This window comes from Acinonyx jubatus, chromosome B4 (assembly GCF_027475565.1).
Source record: "Acinonyx jubatus isolate Ajub_Pintada_27869175 chromosome B4, VMU_Ajub_asm_v1.0, whole genome shotgun sequence".
Taxonomy (NCBI): domain Eukaryota; kingdom Metazoa; phylum Chordata; class Mammalia; order Carnivora; family Felidae; genus Acinonyx; species Acinonyx jubatus.
This window is the reverse complement of record NC_069387.1, coordinates 40,389,143-40,403,906: the sequence shown is the minus strand read 5'-3', so window position 1 is coordinate 40,403,906 and position 14,764 is coordinate 40,389,143. Positions and strand designations below refer to the sequence as shown.

At 48.6% G+C, this 14,764-nt stretch overlaps 1 protein-coding gene across 1 annotated transcript in view; it reads right to left on the bottom strand.

Moving 5' to 3' along the window:
• The window catches only part of CD9 (CD9 molecule), a 33,699-nt gene that overhangs the window by 13,552 nt on the left and 5,383 nt on the right, over positions 1-14,764 (bottom strand). The gene's annotated exons all lie outside the window — the stretch shown is intronic.

The window sequence follows — 14,764 nt, the reverse complement described above, 5'->3', positions numbered from 1 at the left end:
GGTTTTAGATGCCTGCTCCCTTACGAGTGATCCTTACATAAACATCAGATAAGACACTTCTGAGTAATCTCCCAATCTTCTGAAAATCCCATTTTGTAGGTGGGCAAGTTGAGATACTGGACCCTAAAGGGCAGCCCTTCCCACCAAGGGACAGACCCGAGGTGCCAAATCCCAGCCTGGCACTGTTGAACTAGAGGCCTGTGCAGGCGGCACCCCCTGCCAAGTTGTCCTTGACCCCCAGGGCCAGCTGGTCTCCCCAGACTCTCGCTCGGACCAGGGTTTGCATGAGAGTGATTCCCATGGATGCCTCCTCAACAGAGGCGCCCTATGTCAGAGCCCTGCTCCTGAGAGAGCTTGGTTCTCTGCCCTGAGAGCTGGGACGGCCCACCGTGTGGCCAGGCCTCTCTTTCTTTAATTGTTTGTTCCACTTCTTTTCCCCAGGACTTGGTGGTGGGTGTAGACGTGTCGGGTGGAGGTGGAGGTGGAGGTGGCAACGGTGGAAAGGACAACCCAGGGCCTCAGCCTGCCATAGGGTCAAAACTGTGCCCATGCCTCCAGTGGTGTATTTCCACAGCGAGGCTCTGGATTTCCTGGCTCAGAGCCCTATTGCCTCAGTTTTCCCATCTGTAGAACAGGAATGGCGAGATGTGGCCCTTCCTTGCTTTTTAAGTATGGCTAACAGTAAAGGAGATCATATTAGAAGTACTTTCGAAAGAGGAACCCAACGGGCTTTGTGAGAAGAACTTTATCAGCACCCCGGTCACCAGCATCACACTCCTCCCCGCGGAGGAGAGTCATTCCGCATCTCCCCAGATCTCTTAGGCTTCATGTGACAGAAGGCAACCACCAAACATCGGTAGGAAGTACATACCCCCAGGTGCCCCATGGCGGACAGTGCAGGAAAGAAAAACTCATGGTTGCCAGGCTTTCCTTCTTATTCACAGGACACTTGCAGGTGAGTGAGGGTCTCCTGGCCTAATTCCAAGACAGCAGACATGGCTCCGTGGGGGAAAAGTAGGAGTCTCCCTCCCCATTTCTAGCCTGGATGCTCTGGCACAGACTGGGTTCTCTTGACTCACGAGTGCCACTGTTGGGGCAGGGACACAGTGGGGCCAGGCTGGGACCTCCCTGTACACTGAGTACAGGACAAGCACACACTAAGTGGGCCCTGACTCTGGTGGGCAGGCTCTGGCCTAGCTCCCCCCTGGGATCCTGGAGAGTTAAAAGAAAGAAGGCAATACTTTCTCCTCTCCCCACAACATATGGAGGCCCAGTGAGGCTCCTGGACAATGGGAGACTGAGGCTGCTGGCTTCCCTATGGACATGACAGTGTTAACCTGAGAATGCTGTGGGCAGGGACTGAACATGCACTGGAGGTACAGTCAGCACTTGCCACAAACCTTGTCCTCAGTCCTCCCTCTTGTTGACAACACCTGGGACCTAAGAGAGGTCCGTGTCCCTTACTGTCATTTCTGCTCTACGCTTGTGCTTATCAAAGAATTAGCCTCGGGACGCCTGGGTAGTTCAATCGGTTAAGTGACTCTTGATCTCAGCTTAGGTCATGATTTCAGGGTTGTGAGTTCAAGCCCTGTGTTGGGCTTCATGCTGGGCGTGAAGCCTACTTAAAAAAGCAGAAACAGGGGTGCCTGGGTGGCTCAGGCAGTTAAACCACCAACTTTGGCTCAACTCATAATCTTGCGGTTCATGAGTTCGAGCCCCACATCGGGCTCTATGCTGACAGCTCAGAGGCTGGAGCCTGCTTCAGATTCTGTGTCTCCCTCTCTCTCTGCCCCTCCCCGACTTGCACTCTGTCTGTCTCTCTCTCTCTCAAAAATAAACATTAATTTTTTTTTTTAAACAAAAACAAGTTAGCCTCAATTATTTCTCTTTGGGTATGATTCCATGGATAACAAGAGGGTACCCACCTAAAGCCTGAAATGGTGAGGCCTCTTCCATTTTATAATTTCAAGGAGCCTGAGCCAATCTGTAAAAGTCCAGTCATTTATCTGGTCTATACACACATGTGTCAAAAAGGACACTGTACTGGAGAATTGGAACCAGGAGAGAAAGGACTTCAGGTCTCATCCTGGCTAAGGACAAGGCCAGACAGAGTCGGGAGTCCATGTTTGGACCCCACCCAAAACCTGGCCTCACACTGCTTGGTTGTCAAAGCCACAACACTTTACTAAAAGGAGAAAGAAAAAGCAGCTGGCTCTGGAGAAATGGAAAAAGCAGTAATGATCTCAGTTTCTTACGCCTATAAACTCACCAAAAGAGACAAGGAGGAAGGTCTAAGAAACCCAGGTGGAGGAGAGGGTCAGGGGCAGAACCGGGAGCACACAGTTCACAAAAATCAGAGGAATGAGCCCTGCTGCTCTTTTGGATTGAATTACTCAATTAATTGGCCTGAGGGGAAGATATGTAAGCCATTAGCTGCCCCATTTTCTGTAATGCTATTGGAGAAATGGCTTTATCGGGCCGGGTAACCGATGGATGGTTCAGGGTTACAGGGCCACATATAATGGGTGTCACCTAATAATGGTTCATGGTTGTGCAGGCAGTATTATCTAAGGAGCTCGAGAATTACTTTCTAGAAGAGTTCACTTTTTGGTGTGGCACTGAGGGGGGTCCCAGGCCCCCACCTGGCTCTCACCCCTAGCTATGTGGAATACTAGGAGAAAACAAATGGCAAGAACCAGGGAGAACTTTACCTGTGACAAAACTGTCACACTGAGTCGCTTATGAAGGGACTCCATGAAGTAAGAAATCGGGGATCTGGGAGGCCAAGAAGTTGCTGGTTTCCTCCCAGGTTAGTTAGCTGATGTGTGGCAGGAATGTTGGCCACACAGTCGACACGGTGGCCGCCTTGCTTTGTAACAGTGCAGGATCTGAGCAGGTCTGATGTAGACGTTCAGTTAGCTGATTCCTGATCACAGGCCCCCCTCCCCCACCATGTAAAGGACAGCAATCAGCCTCAGACCACCAGCTGGGTGGTGGGGATGGATGTGAAAAGTCCAGAGCCTCTACTCCTAGCCTGAGGCACTGCCCAGTCTGCCTGCTTACCTCATTCTCAAAGGAAGCCAAAGGAAAACCTTCCGGTTTGGCTGAGAAAAGGTCCTTTGCCTTCAGGCCAAAAATGGTCCCATCTATCTGACAGTGCAGGGAAAAAAAGGATAGCCTTTCCCCATTGTTTTATTGGAAATTCTTAAATTCTTCACGCATGTTCCTTTTGTTCTTAGAAGACAGCCATGAGAAAAACCTAAACTGAGGACATTCTACAAAATACTTGCTCGTCAGCACTTCTCAGAACTACTAAGGTTATGAGAAACCAGGGAAGACAGAAACGGTCACAAATCATAGACGGAGAAGTATGACAACCATCATGTGGTACCACGGATGGGACCCTGGCACAGAAAGAGGACATGACTGGTAAAACAAGTGAAATCTGAGTAAGTTTAGTTTAGTTGACAGCAACATTATCAGTGTTGGTTTCTTAGCTGTGACAATGTGATGTGGTAATTAGAGGTGCTAACCACAGGGGAAATTCTTGGGACATAGGGGGTTCGCTATACTGTCTTTGCAAACTTTCTGCAGATCTGAAACTGTTCTAAAACTAGGAACGTATATATATGTGTGTGCACATGTATATACACATTTATGAAGCCGGGCTTCTCTTTCAAAGCTTCTAGGTCTCTCTATCCTAAAATTCCCAACAGAAACGAACCCTCTCTTCTTCCAGGCTCACTGCTCCTTCTGGTTGCCCTGTGCACTCACCCCTGAGCTGGTGGCTTACCCATCTCCAGGTCCCCACAAAGTGCTCACGGTATAATGCACCCAGCCCTCCATGTGGACAGCAGCCATGTCCCTGAAAGGCTTAGGTCAGTCGCTCAGTTTTAAGATTTCAGGTGTTAGCTGTGTCTTCATGTTTTCTGATCTCTCTGCAGCAGGACACCACGGAACCCTGATCCCACCTCCTCCTTACCCGCCCCTTAGATGGAATCACTCAAGTTCCCAAATAAGTCCCCTGCATCCTCGCCTCGGCTCATGCCAGCCCTTCCTTCTGGAATGCCGTCCTGGCCACCCGGGCCTGCTGCTTCCCCACCAAGACGTCCTCAGTCTCTGGAGGAAACGCAATCCCACCAGCTGCAGCATCATCACACACGCCCTTTTTCTCACGGGTGTTCTGGGCTAGGGTCTCGCTAGAGTGCAAGTTCCTTCAGGGCAGGGCTGCTTCTCAGTCATTCTAGCAGCTCACCCACCCCATCCATACCTTGGACACAACAGTGAATAAATTCTAAATTCATGAATAAATGATCAATCAACAAATAATCATCCGACAAATGAGAGGATTGCTGCAATGGGAGAGAGTCTCTGAAATCCACCAGAATCCGCTCTCTCTGCTCCTCTTCTCTTCGATAAGCTTCCTCTCCCTTCTGGCCTTTCCTCCAGATTCAGCTTCTAGTTTCTCGCTAGAAACTGCCAAGTCAGAAACTGCCAAGAACAATAACCTGAGAAAGACCCACCACGGCATGTGATGAGTATCGCAGTGAGATTCAGGGACAAATCCATAGAAAGTCTTTTGAAAACGAGAGTTTATGAAAAGTCCATGAGTCACTGTCCTCACCCCACGAATAAGTCCAGTTCGACACTCCAATCTTTGGTGAGCACACAGGTAACCCCGTCACCCAGGGCTTATGCCAATTCCAGGGGCCATGAAAACCCAGCAGGGCCCAAGCTCAGGCTCACAGAGAACCATTTTCTGGTCACCCCTCTGCCGCCACGGAAAGCACCACTCAGGAAAAAGGCAGCCACGCGAAGCCGAGTGCTTCAACGAGTCACGCCATGAATCTCGCTAGAGGGCCAGGCCCAGGGATCCTACACTAAAACACACCTAGAGTTAAAGGAAGTGTCTTTAATTCCAAAGGAAGATTGAAAACAAATCAAAGCATAATGCCACTTAGGGGCACCTGGTTGCTCTGGACCCGGTGCCAAGTTTGCAAAACTGGTTCCAGTTAGGACCTGGGGAACTATTTACATGCAGGCAGCCCCACTGACGGAAACATTTGAATGATGCCTGCAGAAAGATGTGACAAGAAGGGCAGCTGCGTGTGTGTGTGTGTGTGTGCATGTGCATGTGGTGCTGTGTCCTACCCCTCTACAGGAAACAGCCCTGTTTGCCTTGGACAAATCCCACTTCAAAGAAAAATCTCATGGCAAACAAACTGGGTGGTCTTGGCTAGACCCCCCTTTCCTCCAGGTCCCCTTTTTCTTCTGTAATATGACCTGACCGGTCACACATTTTGTTAAAGGACAAAACATTCATCACGCTTACTCTATCCAATTGCCTTAGAAAGCCCGGAAGGGGGAGGGTGGATCATTCTCCACCAGCAGTTTCTCTCTAAGGCTGACCTCAGATTTTAAGTGGTCACATCTGCACTTTTGGGGGGTTGCAGTAGGCCGTAGTAAGAGGACAGAGGTAGGGTAAGGAGGGGTGCTGGCCTTCCTGCTTCTCGCTGTCCTTCTGGAAAAGCAATGGCCATGCGGTTACTTTGGTGAGCCGGTGGTCAGTAAGATGCTATAACATTCTTCAGTGCGGGGCAGAAAGAATGACAAAGCAAAGGAGTAGGAGGCCCTGGTTCTGTCACCTGTCATTTGCATGCATGTGCCAACCAGACCTGGTCTACATGGGGTGGATGTCAGAATCACCTGGGGAATTCTACATGTGCATCTGTCTCAGCACCCCCCTCCTCCAGGGTGTTTTCTGGCACACCTCTGCTGAGAAGCCCCAGATTAGCAGACAGCCATGGACTCTGGGTGTAACTCTGGTCTGCCACCTAGATGCTGTTTCATACTAAGCACTTTCCTTAGCTTCTCCAACCCTTAGAGTTCTCATTTGGGCACAAGATTGCAGGACGCCTGTCCTGCCTTTAATCTAGCTTGAAGGGGAGGATAAATGATGTAACCCATGTACTACACTCTGCAGACCACAATGACCACAATGTGGCATAGCCAGCCAGATTCCGTAGGGAAAATAAGGACGGTAATAAGAATAATAAACCTTGAGAAAGACACAACACGACAGGGGGGCAATTCATGGCAGTCGGTGGCTATCAGTTGTGTCCCTCTACAATTGGAGAGGGTGGTTGGGCAGGAGGGAACAGGGCAATCTAGGACACTGGGGTTCTGGTTTCTGTGGGTCTGTGCGAGTTGCGGTGCGGTGGAGGATGATGGATAAATTTACCTCCTCCACACCCACACTGGCCACCCGCAGACAGGAATGGCCAAAGGAAAAGTGGGGAAGGAAGGTTAAAGGGGACAGTCAGCTCTATCCCGGGATCACAGGCTGCTTCCCTGGGTGAATTAAAAAAGCAGATCAGAGAAGGAGGGGATTTTATCTCTTTACTTTCCTCCTTCAGTAAGATACGCATCAACCCTCGTTATTTACTTATTTTTTTTTAAAGGACTAAGCATGGGAGACCTGTAGGCATAGTTCCCCATGGCACCTGGGAAGTCGGTAACAGACTGAATACCAAGGATGTGAGTTTCCCCTACCGGCCTTTTCTGGGCCCCCGAATACCAGTCACGCTTTAAGAAAGCCTCATAAGCAGAGATAAGGGCCTCTATGTTCACACAGGCCTCAACATTTAAAAACAAGTCAGGCCACCCAGACCTGTGGGCTCGAGCCTCACCCATCTCCATGGTAACCCTGGCTCACCGCTGACTGCCAAGCCTCGGATGGGCTGATTCACCCGTCAGGAGGCTGGGCCCGGCGCTGGCAGCATGCACCAACAGGAGTCCAGTCCTCACCACCTCTTCTGATCCTCTCCTGGTACCCTCCGCTCCCACCTCCAAATGAAGGCTGAGGCTGTCATCTTTGGAAGGACAAAGACGCCTGGCAGGAGCGGAGGCTGGAGTCCTCCTGTACCCAGTCCTACCACGCAGGAAAACAATGACAAAAACCAAACTCCACTCTCCTGAGTGGAGAAAAAACTACCATGACTTGCCTTCAATTAAGGATCACAAGTAAAATGTTACTTCCTGGCAGAATTTAAAGATAGCAACAAGGGACCTGTTATTAACTTTAGTTTTATTAGAGAGGAGTTGAAAAGCTGCAGAGGTGACAGTCCTGGAGAATAAGTCCCTCTGTGAGTATGATCGTCCTGGGGGGTCATCTCGTCCCTCTGGACAACTTCTGCTCTGAGGCTTTGACCAAGCCACTGATCTGGGGGCAGTGCTCAGATTGACAGAAGCTGGGCCACTGGGAAACTTATCTCTAGGCCAGCGGGGCACCACGTGTGCTCACCAGACCAGCAGCAGCACCTGGGAATTTGTTAGACATGAAAATCACTGGCCCCATCCATCCTAGACTTACTGAATTAGAAATGGGTGCGGTGGGGCCCAGCAATCCCCCCAGATGATTCTGATACTTGCTCAAGTTTGAGAACCACTGTTCTGGACCTTTATGTAAACACCAAACAATCGGATGACATGGAGAAGCTTTCCTCTGGGCACAGAGACTAGCTTCCTTTTTCTTTCTTTCTTCTTTTAATTAAAAAAAATTTTTTTTTAACATTTATTTATTTTGTTAAATAGAGACAGAGTGGCAAGCGGGGGAGGCGCAGAGAGAGAGGGAGATACAGAATCTGAAGCAGGCTCCAGGCTCCGAGCTGTCAGCACAGAGCCTGACGCGGGGCTTGAACTCATGAACCTTGAGATCATGACCTGAGCCGAAGTCAGACGCTTAACCAACTGAGCCACCCAGGCGCCCCCATGAGCCACCCAGGCACGCCCAGAGACTAGCTTTCTAAATGCCAGTGCTGAAGGTCAGGAAGCCATGGAGTGGGGCGGGGGGTAGGAGCTTTCTCTGGGCTCAGCCCTTACGTGGAACAGTGTTTCGCCATTCCACTTTACACTGTAATCTGGAGAGTATGGGCTCAACTCTTCCACCTAGTGCTGTAGAGCCATGCGACTGGGCCTCATGCTGGATGGTGACAGTCAAAGGGAGGACACAGGTCAGGTAAGTGGGAAGGAAGCAAGAGGTAAGAAAGAGATAATGGCTGGACAACTCTATCTTGAACCCACTGAGCCTAGGCACTCATAGTAAATGGTTCAAGTTAGAACCTGCATTTGGCTTCCAAATAAGTATTCATCACACAAGCTCAGCCCTGTGAACTCTCCTCTCCAAGAAGCCAAAATGACTCCCACAGCCTCCGCAGCAGGGCGGTCTTGGTAAAAAATTCCTCCTCCTCCTGATTTCTGCAGCCTGAGTTCTCCCCAGGCTGGACAGCCATTAGGTACGAGTGGATTCTTTTCCTCAACTAATTATAAATTCTAGGGGGCAAAATTTTATTTTTTTTTTGTAAAGAATATATGCAGAGGCTGATGGTCAACGATGTCATAGGTTAGTGTTGAGTTGACTTCTGGCAGGCTTTTCTGTCCATGAGCAACTCCTCCAGAGGCTACAGAAGGGAAAATCAATAATACAATAACAGGAATAGTTACTCTCTATGGGCGTCCATGCACGTCTCACATTATAGGAGGTGGATGACATACATCATCTCATTTAATCCTCTCATCACCTTTAGAGATAAAACAGGTTCCAAGAGGTTAAGTAACAACTCACTTGAGAGGACATGGCAGCAAGAGGCAACATTCACACTGAACCAGATCCACACAGACAACTCAAAGCTGCCTCTTCCTGACACCGTGCTCTCTCCCTGGCCAGCTGGTGAATGGGAAGACTAGGAACCCCTAGGAACTTTTCTCGGGGAATGAGAAGGTCATCTGGACATGCTGAATTTAGCAAAATGCTCTGACCTAAACCTTAATTTGTCTGCTGTGGTGAAGTGATTCAGACTCAGGGTGCCAACCCCAGCCTAGGGGAAAGCCAAGAGGGACGGAGCTCACTGACCACTAACTTCTCCTTGGGGTTTGTTCTCTCTCTCTCCTTTCCCTTCCCCTCTGTTGAGGCTGGGAGAGGTGGTGGTTTCAATCCACCATCACCGGGTGCCAGGGAAAACACACCCTTTGGGGCCAGCTCTGCCTTCTTTCCCCTTCCTGTGGGGTCCACATAGAAGCAATGGTGACTTTGGCTCTGCCCCACTCTGAGACCTGGCTTCAAGGTGTCAAGAAAGTTCTAGATAAGAGGAATCTACCTCTTCCTGGGAAGTACAAGAAGTGAACAGGAGAGGTGTCGAGGCTATCCTTCCTGGTTTGGAGGAAGGGCAGATTTCTTCCTCTTATGGCTATTGTTGAATTCCCAGTTCAACTCCACAAGGGGAGGGGGGCCCTCTGCCAAATGGCCCCGATGCTGGGGCCACTCCCATCTATGTGCAAAACTGGTCCCTCTCCTCACCCACCTTTCCCATACTGGGGAAATCTCTAAAATGGGCATTTTGTGGACAGATGGAAAGACAAGTCCTCTAATTCACCTTCTAAAAGGGATAAAACCTAGGGGTAAAGGTTCAGCCTTGAACAGTCCAGCGTGATGTGGCTTTACAGAACTGAGGCGAGAAGACATGGATGAATGTGACTCTTTAGGACAGCTTCAATCTCTGAAACATTCCGAGAGGCAGTAGTAACAGTAACTATAGCAGTAGCTGCCGGAACTAACACCCGAGTTCTTGCTTGGAGCCAGGCACTGCGAGAAGCTTTTTACATTAAATATGCCACCATTTCTAACAACCCTAAGACTTTGGGGGTGCTACCTTCATTACTCAAACAAGGAAAGTGTGGCTTAAGGAGAGTCACTGATTTCCCCCAGGAATCTGCATTTCTGAAAGTCAACTCCTCCCACACCCAACAATCGCTGTGTCATAAAGGGCCCTGCTACCATGTGCTCTTCTTTTACACCACACCAGGGCACATCAGAAAGTCAACAACAAGCCCAACGGTCCCTGAGAAGCCAGGTCCTTGGGGAGGCACACTGCTGCCTCTTGTGACCATTTACAGCCCTAAATACCGAGGAAATTATGGCACCTACCCCATGTAATTCAATATTTTAAAAAATCAGTATTATAAAATAAATATAAAGAAGGTCAGAAAAGTTCTTATTTTCTCCATGATTCCTTGGGCTTACCTGCATTGCTGACATCCTAAGCACCTGTTTGGCCTGCTCGCTGAGCTTGCAGGGGTTCACTTGGGTGGAAGGGTGAAAGTGGTTCAAAAGCTATAGCCTATGGGTGCCATCAGTTTGCTAAGAGTGGCTCTGTTGGGCCAGTGTGTGTTCCAGTGTGACTTCAGGCTAATGGGAACATGCCCTATAGGAGTGACAGTGGGATTTCCCAGGGAGACGAGGAATGTGAGGGAGCTAGATTTCTACAGTAAGGTCCTGCTGCCCCTTGTGAATCTAAGAGGACTGGTAGGACTGCCTTATGCACTTAGAGGTAGTTCTGATCATCCCAGTTTGAGAGGAGGAAACAGGCTCAGAGAGGTAGTTACTTCCCCAAAGTCACAGAGCAGGTATGGAGCAACTCAGCGATCAACTCTCTCCCTCTGTCACATGCACAGCACGTGCCATGTAGAGGTTAATTACTCGACTGCCTGTCTCATCCCTGGTGGAAGGGAGCTAGCGTGGTCCCCTCTCTGGGGTGTGGCAGAAGGTGAAGGGCCTTGTAAGCTTTTTCTCAGCACACCTTAATGATAATTAGGCAGTGACCTGCTCGGAACAAGCTCAAGAGTTGAGAAATCCTCCCTCCCAAGGACATCACCATCAGTTAAAAACCAGAGCTCTTATTCTGCCCAAGAGGAGAAAAATTTCAGCTGATATGATGGGTTAGTAGTAAGGGGATGAAGGATAGAGAGGGAGGGCCTCTGCCCAAGATAACCTCTTTCTAAACAAGAAACCTCATTTCAAGTTTCCACTGCCTGCTTGCCAGACATGCAGCATACATCAGCCAGCCCATAAATCTGTTTTCTGCTGAAAGCAGGCATTCTGATCTTAACCAAAATCATCTGATGTGGGGGATTGTTTGGGGGATGTTTTGCTTTAAATTCCAGAATACCACACATTTGTTTTCCATTGTGTATGCCTCACTAAGACACTTGGCGATTACACACACACACTCTCTCTCTCTCTCTCTCTCTCTCTTATTTTAGCCATGTGGACCAGTTAGCTTTCATTCCATCTGTGGGAACAGTTGCCACTTGCTTGCATGGCCCTGAATGGTGGGAGATGCCCCCTTTTTTTATACCTTTGAAACAATGCCATGTGGCATGTGGATTAGCAGTGTTGGCAAAAGGCATGCCCAGCACCGCTCAGTTAAATGGCCCTCCTTCCCCAACATGGTGCATTCTGAGCACAGAGCCAGGAAACAAGCAAGAGCCAAGGTCCCCAACTGTTGTGTCTGACCTATCATCTATCCCATCCCTTTGCCATGATCCCTGCCTACATTTTAGGTCTCTTAATTATAGCTGCCATTTGCATAACATGGGTTTCAACTCATACACAAGTCCAACCATACGCAGATTTTTTTGATAAATACAGTACAGTCTTGTGAATGTATCTTCTCTTCCTTATGATCTTCTTAATAACATTTTCATTTCTCTTGATTATCTTATTGTAAGAACACAGTATATATAATACATATAACATACAGAGCATGTGCTAATTGACTTATCGGTTAGGCTTCTGGTCAACAGGAGGCTATTAGTAGTTAAGTTTTGGGGAAGTCAAAAGTTATAAAGAGATTTTTGACTGCATGGGGGTTGGTGCCCCTAACCCCCGCATTGTTCAGGGGTCAACTGTATGTCACTGGACAGCTAGCACGACAACACAGCACTTCACCTGTAGTATTTCATTTTCACGGTAGACCCACCAAGTAGGTACTATTTACTTTCATTTTTTAGATGAGAAAACTTGGGCACAGAAGCAGCTTGTCTGAGATCACATAGCAAATAAGTGGCTGGGTTAGAACTTGAACCGTGGACAGTCTGACTACAAAGCCCATATTCTCAATCATTTTGCTAAACTGTCTTTTAGATCAGTTTCATGGATTTCAGAGCCAGAATTTTTCACTTTTGTGCTGTCTCCTCTTAGCCACATCTGATCCCATTTCAAAAGGGTACCTTCTATCCTTAAAGGTCCCAAGAGAGCCCACCAAAGGGCTTTACCTTCTCAGGACAGACAAACACCTGCAACAGCCACCTGGCCGCAGGTGCCCCGTGAACCTGGCCTCTCTCCGAGGCCAGCTGCCTGATGGACAGTCTAGAGAGAGAATGCACTTCCTCCTGCTGGCCTCTGGCCCAAGAGTGGCGTCCACACCCTTGCTGCACTGGCCAGAAATCTGTGTGGACACAAGCACTGCTCTGGGAAACAGATTCCCCGCAGTAACTTGGCATGTTTTCTTCTTATCCCAACTTCGCTACTGTCACAAACCTGGCAAGTGCAGACAGTTAGATCTGCCCAGTGGCCACCGTCCTTGCATCCCCTATAGGAATGGCACCAAGGTGAGGCCCAGAACCTCTGCCCTTTCCCCACAGCACCATCCTGCCAGCAAAGGGCACGAGAGGGCATGACTGCAGGCCTGTGTTGCAGCCCCAGCCATGGGGTCCTGAGAGGCACCAGCCACATGAGGATAATGCCAGCTTCCCATACTGATGGTCCCTCCCCAGCACCGGATGAGAATCTAATTCCTATCTGAAATAAGCTTTCTGGGTCTCTTAAGGGTTATGTGTCTTAGGGACTCAGAGCTATAATATAGGGGGGGGCAAGGGAAAGTAGGGGATGTGGAGATGTTCCCAGGCTTGCAGAAAGGAGGCTTTAGAAAGCCTGAGCATAATAGTAACAGATTTAAATGTGCAGCCCCCTACTGCAAGAAGCAACGTGAAGCATTCATACTGCGTGGGGGAGAGCGGGAGACCGTCTTAGTGGGAAGGGTTTCTTGGGTCTGGACTGTGCATTCTGCTCCAGGAGCAGAGCTGCTGTAGGGGGTGAGGAGGCCTGCCACCCACCGGAGGGGGACACCGATGTGAGCTGTGTATACAATCACTCACCTAGGCGGGAAGAGGTGATTTTGATTTGAACATATAAATAGCTATGTCTGAGTCCATTTGGGCTGCTATGACCAAATACCATCGACGGGGTGTCTTAACAAGAAATTATTGCTCACAGTTCTGGAGGCTGGGAACTCTGAGATCAAGGTACCAACAGACTTGGGGTCTGGTGAGGAGTTGCTTCCTGGTTCACAGAGGGCTGTCTTCTTGCTATAATCTCACATGGTAGAAGGAAGGAGGATGCTCTCTGGGGCCTCTTCTTTTATAAGAGCACCAATCCTATTCATGAGAGTGAGTCAATCACCCTGAAAGCCCCTACCTCCAAATACCATCATGCTGGGTTTTAGAACTTAACATATACATTTTGGGGCGGGGGGGAACACCTTCCAGTGTATAGCAAACTATCTTTTAAAAACACCAAACTTCTGTTGACTTGGAAAGCAATGCGTTCACAATTAAGTAGGGGTTTGCTGATCTTTTCATTTAAAGTTTTAATAAATCAATTTTATCATTTATCATGCTATTGATTTGATCAATGTAGGTTTAAAGATAAAACCGGAGTGTTATATAGAAATTTGCTTTGAATTCAGTGAAACTGTCTGATTTATTTGATTGTATTTTTGAAGCCCTGGTCAAGGATTTGCTGCTACGATCCATGTGTTGTGCTGTTTTTACACTTGGACACTGACATGTAGCTCATGCTGGGAACAGAAGCAAGGGACTGTGTCCTGAGCGCACGAGGCGAGGGCTTGGTAGAAGTCACGGGCCATTGGCCTGCCCGGCCTGAGAGGTGTTCAGTGGAACCTGGAATCTACGTTGAACATAATAGAAACAGGATTAAGCTTTGGAGGGTTCCTTTTGTAACAGCACCAGCAAGAGTCACTGTTTCAGCTCCCCTGCACAATGCCTGCCGAGAGGATTGAACACGCAGGATCTTTAAAACCCAGATTTCTGATTTTTCTCCAAGTCAATAGTCCCCAAACCTCTCTACCTAGGGATCTTTGCTACAATCAAATGAATCCAGTCCCCTCTCCAAGTCAGAGGGCTTCACCCTCTTCTGCTATTCAGCCAGACTGAGTATCATCTCCTCAGGAGTCCAAATCCCCAAATGATCCCCCAGAGATACCCCTCCCTTTCCAAAGTCCTCAAGGGCAAGGCCAGGGAAGGTTGGCTGATTTTAGTCTCCATTGGGTGGGAAGGAGGAGGGGGGAAAGACAGAACTCAGTTCTTCCTAAACAAATACAAATCACCCAAGCTATGGGAAACCTAACCCAAGAAGCAAAACTTGGCTAGAAGCTCATAAAGTTGGATTCTTCATGTGGACTAGAAATACAGAACACTCATTAAATTAATCGAGAGTCAAAGCCACTCCCTGGGCAATGATTAAGCTGAGAGTCAGAGCAAGTATGGGTGGGGAGGCTAGCTCTCCAGTCTACACTGTTGTTGATCATCAGGGAACTTAGCCTTTCTCAAATCACCCCCAATTCCCCCACATAGTCCTTGGGCAACCCACTACTCATGGCTGAAACAAGGGATTCAGAATAGAGAAGAGGTTGCTTGGAAAATAAGAGAGAAAAACTAAAATGAGGTGTTCATAACCTAAGGTCCATTGGCCTCCAGAAAAAAAAGCAAAAACAGAAACAAAACAAAACAAAACAAAACAACGACAAAAAGGCCTAACATTTTTCTGGAGGCCGGTCCTACTGATTTTGTGGGATTCCCTAAAAATCTGGTTAAGGTCCATGAATCTAGGACGATAGCACACAGTACT